Source organism: Nicotiana attenuata, chromosome 7, assembly GCF_001879085.1.
Source record: "Nicotiana attenuata strain UT chromosome 7, NIATTr2, whole genome shotgun sequence".
Taxonomy (NCBI): Eukaryota; Viridiplantae; Streptophyta; class Magnoliopsida; order Solanales; family Solanaceae; genus Nicotiana; species Nicotiana attenuata.
In genome coordinates this window covers 19820363-19826177 of record NC_031995.1, presented here as the reverse complement: position 1 = coordinate 19826177, position 5815 = coordinate 19820363, and positions in this window count along the sequence as shown.

The following is a 5815-nucleotide window of genomic DNA, read 5'->3' as shown; positions in this document are numbered from 1 at the left end:
CACCACACTCCTAGCTTCATTGTTGGGCAAGGCCACGACCTCAACCCATTTTGAGATATAATCAACCGCTACAAGAATGTAGGTGTTTCCACACGAGCTTACAAAAGGGCCCATAAAATCGATACCCCATACATCAAAGATATCAACTTCTAGAACGGTGTTTAGAGGCATCTCATCTTTCTTGGAAATCCCGCCTGCTCGTTGACATTGATCACACCTTTTGACTAGATCACTTGCATCTTTGAACTAGGTTGGCCAATAAAACCCACAACTCAGAACTTTTGAAGCTGTCCTCGCTCCTCCATGATGGCCACCATAGGGGGAGGAGTGACAAGCCTCTAGAATGCTAAATTGCTCCTCCTCAGGTACACACCTCCAGATCACTCCGTCGGTGCAAATCTTGAACAAGTATGGCTCGTCCCAATAGAAGTCCAAACTATCCTGTTTGAGCTTCTTCCTTTGGTTAGAAGAGAGCTCACACAGGATGATGCCAGTCACAAGGAAATTAGCAATGTCCGCAAACCATGGCATATCACACATCGACACAGAAAGTATTTGCTCATCTGGGAATGTATCATTGATCTCTAGTCCATCACACGGCCTACCTTCCTCCTCCAAGCGGGACAAATGATCCGCCACTTGGTTTTCACTACCTTTTCGGTCCACTATCTCCAAATCAAACTCTTGAAGTAATAATACCCATCGCATCAGTCTAGCTTTGGAGTCTTTCTTTGTCATCAAATATCTAAGAGCTGCATGATCGGTGTGCACTATGACTTTGGCTCCCATAAGATATGGCCGAAATTTTTCCATGGCGAACACAATAGCCAACAATTCCTTCTCAGTCACCGTGTAGTTCCTTTGAGCTTCATTCATAGTCTTGCTCGCATAGTATACTGGATGAAACATTTTGTTCACTCTTTGACCCCAAAACTGCCCCAACCGCAACATCACTCGCGTCGCACATGAGCTCGAAAGGCAAGCTCCAATTGGGTGCGGTAATGATCGGGGTGGTGGTCAACTTATGCTTGAGAAGTTCAAAGGCTTCCATACATCTCTCATCAAACACAAACTTTGTATCCTTTTCTAGCAACTTGCAAAGAGGATTCACTACCTTCGAAAAGTCCTTGATAAATCGCTGGTAGAACCCCGCATGCCCAAGAAAACTCCTCACCCCCTTGACAGAAGTGGGGGGAGGAAGCCTTGAAAGCACCTCTATCTTGGCTTTGCCAACTTCAATCCCATGCTTTGAATTTTTGTGGCCCAACACTATGCCCTCCTCAACCATGAAGTGGCATTTTTCCCAATTTAGCACAAGATTGGTGTCTTCATACCGGGCCAAAACTCTATCCAAATTGTGCAAACACTCTTCAAATGAATCACCAACCACACTGAAGTCGTCCATAAACACCTCTAATATATCTTCCACCATATCGGTGAAAATGACCATCATACACCGCTGGAATATTGCCGGTGCATTGCATAACCCAAAGGGCATCCGAGAGAAAGCAAAGGTGCCATATGGACAAGTAAAGGTTGTCTTCTCCTGATCCTCCAGAGCTATCAAAATTTGATTGTACCCTAAATAACCGTCCAAGAAACAATAGAAGGCACGCCCAGCAAGGCGATCTAGCATCTGGTCCAGGAAAGGCAATGGGAAGTGATCCTTGCGGGTCACTTTGTTCAGCTTGCGGTAGTCCATGCATACCCTCCATCCGGTCACTGTCCGGGTTGGAATAAGTTAATTATTAGCATTGGTCACCACGGTCATACCACCATTCTTCAGCATACATTGCACCGGAGAAGTCCATGAGCTGTCAGAGATTGGATACACCACGCCTGCATCTAGCCACTTGATCACCTTTTTTTTCACCACTTCTTGCATTGCCTCATTGAGCCTCCTTTGATGTTCCAAGGAGGGTTTTGCATCATCCTCCAGAATAATCTTATGCATACAGAATGCGGGGCTTATTCCCCAAATGTCAGCTAGAGTCCATCCAATTGCCTTTTTCCGCTTTTTGAGCACCGCCAATGTGGCGTCAACCTGCATGTTAGTAAGACAAGAGGAAAGAATAACTGGTAAAGTTGAATTAGATCCCAAGAAATCATACCTGAGGTGTGGAGGTAATGGCTTCAACTCCAACACTGGGGGTTCCTCAATTGAAGGCTTTGTTGGAGGTGTCTTTCTATTTTCAAGATCCAAAGAAAGTTTCCTAGGCTCATAAGAATAAGAGCCCATTCCATTTAAAGCATTCACGCACTCCACTCGGCCCGCATCATCATTGACATCCAAATTCAACAATACGGCCTCCAAAGGGTCCTCAACATTGATCATTGCACTGGTATCATCAATTATCACAGCCGTGACTAAATCCACAAATGAGCACACTTCGGTACAATTGGGCTACTTCATTGACTTACACACATGAAAGACTACCTTTTCATCACCCACCCTGAAAGTGAGTTCCCCTGCTTCCACATCCACTAGAGCCCTCCCCGTAGCAAGGAAAGGTCTCCCTAATATGATCGGGACCTCATATTACAATCCAAGATTACAAAATCAGCTGGCAAGATAAATTTGTCCACCCGGACGAGCACATCATCAACAATACCCAATGGTCGCTTCATAGATCGATCGGCCATTTGCAATCGCATGGAAGTTGGCCTCGGAGGCCCAATACCCAAAGTCTTGAAAACTGAGAAGGGCATTAAGTGGATGCTTGCCCCAAGATCACATAAAGCTTTGGCAAAATCTGCACTACCAATAGTGCAAGGGATAGTGAAAGCACCAGGATCCTCTAATTTCGGGGCCATTGAATGTACTATAACACTAACTTGGTGGGTCATCTTGATAGTTTCACAGTCCATTGATCTTTTCTTTGTAACCAAATCTTTCATGAATTTAGCATAACCAAGCATTTGCTCCAAAGCCTCCACCAAAGGCACGTTGATGGATAAGCTCTTCATCATGTCACTGAACTTTTTGAATTGATTCTCACTTTTCTTCTTAGCTAGCCTCTAAGGATAGGGGGAGGTGGCCTAGGCAAAGGCGCCTTGGCTTTTGGCACAACCGGCTCCGGCATGTCAATTACGTGCTCCCTAGACGGGTTCACGTCACTTTGTGTTTCCACCTCGGCCTCATTAATGTCAATCCTCACTTCATTGTTCACATTGTCATCAACCACATCTTTAACTACCAAAGGAACTTCATCTCCTTGCAACTCAACATCATCATCCACAACTTGCTTTTATTTCGAGGCATTCACATCATCGCCTCTCCCACTTCTTGTTGTAACCCATAACATGGTTGTTCCCACCCTTTGGGTTCACTACTGTATCACTTGGTAGAGCACCCTTCGGGCGAGTATTCAATGACTGAGAGATTTGATCTAGTTGCACCTCCAAATTCCTAATTGAAGTATTGTGAGAAGCCAATTGTGCATCGGAATCCGCATTCTTTTTCATCATTTGTTCGAACATCATTTCAATTCTACCCATTTCATTGTTAGATGAATTAGGGCCCTGGGATGGAAAAGGAGGTGGATTGTTCGGTTGTTGGTACATTGGGGGCCTTTGAAAGCCTTGCCCCCGGTTTCCTTGGTTCCCATTGTTCCATCCACCTTGATTGTTATTGTTGCCCCAATTGTAGTTATTACCATTCTAATTCCCTTGGTTGCCTTGATTGTTGTTGTGATTGCCCCAGTTATTGTTTTGATAGTTGTTCCCCCAATTACCGCTGTTTTGTTGTTGATTGCCCCAATTGCCCTGGGGTTGCCACTGTTGTTGGTTTGAAGAGTTACCCCGTTGGCCTTGGAAATTGTTCGCATATTGTACCTCTTCATTTTGCTCATCATAGCCATCATTTTGAAACCCATCACAATCATCATCAAATTGCTCAGAATTCCCTTAGTTTTGTTGCCTTGTTTGCCTTCTCTTGTTGACAAGCATATTAACACCCTCCATGGCATTCACTTGGGGAGGGTTTTGGACTTGTTGCAACTGTGCCTTAGCCAATTGGTTCATAGTAGTTGTCAACTCCGCTATAGCTTGCCCGTGGTCATGTAATTCCTTATGCAAATGAATAAAGGTTGGGTCACCTTGAGGAACATTGGCTCTACTTTGCCATGCGGAGGACGTATCCGCCATCTCATCAAGAACGGCACAAGCTTCGTCATACGTCAATTTCATAAAGTTACCCCCAGCGAGTTGATTGACTATGCATTGATTTGTAGTATTGATGCCCCGGTAGAAAGTTTGTTGCAACATATTCTCCGTCATGTCATTATTGGGGCATTCCTTCACCATCGTTCTATACCGCTCCCAAATGTCATGTAAAGGTTCCGTGGGCTCTTGCTTGAAGGCCAATATCTCATCTCGAAGTGCCGCCATGTGCCCGGGTGAAAAAAATTTAGCAATAAACTTGTCCGCCAACTCATCCCAAGTAGTGATGGAATGGTTGGGGAGTCGCTCGAGCCAATCCAATGCTTTTCCCCGAAGTGAGAATGGGAAAAGCCTCAACCTAAGAGCATCTCGGACACATTCATCTGCTTGCTCCCCCAACATGTATCCACGAACCCCTTGAGATGTTTGTAGGCATTTTGATCCACAGCGCCCGTGAAATACCCACGCTGCTCAAGTAAGGTCAACATCACAGTGGTTATCTGAAAATTGCCCGCCCGGATTCTGGGTGGGACAATAGCACTTGCATAGCCTTGGTTCGGTAGCACCCGAGGAACCACTCTTGGAGGTGGCGGAGGAGGGTCTGGAACGTTTTCATTAGCATTGGCCTGGCGGCCTCGTTGTGGTCCGGGAGGTACAAGAAGCACCTCGTCTTCTCCAAAGTCATCTACCTCCTCCCCCGCAAGCACGTTTCCAAGTAGGGGTGGGCATCGGTCGGTTCGGTTCGGTTATGAATATTATCGGTTTTGCCTATCGGTTATCGGTTTACAAATATCATAACCCGATAACCAAACCGATATGATATTGGTTATCGTTATCGGTTTATCAGTTATCGATCATTATCGGTTCGGTTATCGGTTTACCCGATAAGATAAAATAACTAAAACAAGTTCGCAATGTATAAAATAGTTTTGGTATAAAACTGTTTTGCTAAAACAATTTTATAATATTTTAAGAACTGTTTTGTTAAAACTCTTTCAGAACTGTTCTATTTCACAAGAATTTAAATTTACTGCAATATCCAATAAAATAAACATTAACCAAAGTTTCTATCTTTCATTCTTCAACCCAAAAAATATAAACAAAAATCCCAATATCAGTCAGTGACGAAAAAACAAAATATCAGTCATATTTTTACTTCGACACTTTCTGCAAATATAAGGGATCTAAATGAATAACAAATACACGACAAATCTCACTTCAGCTTTCAAACAAACTAAGAAAAATCCAAAGCCAGAATGCTTTTAAACAAACTAAGAGAAAGATGAAGATGAAGCAACTAAAAACTTACATGAAGAATCAAGATGAAGCTGAAAAATGCGGCTGAGAAATGCGACTGAAGAGTGAAGAAGATGCGACTGAAGAATCCGATGGATCTGAGAAATAAAGTGAAGATGCGACTGAAGAGTGAAAGAAAGAAGCTGAGAAATGCGACTGACGCTGGCCTGGGTCTTGACAGACTGACTGGTAAGGGCGTGAGGCGGAGAAACTGAGAAAGAATAGGGAAATCAAAGAGTGAACTATGAAGTATGAATTATGAAACCCTAGTATTAGTTCATCCTTATTGGGTTATTGGTTTTACCCAATAACAGAATTGCCAAACCAAGCCCGAACCGATAACCCAATAAAAAATTTT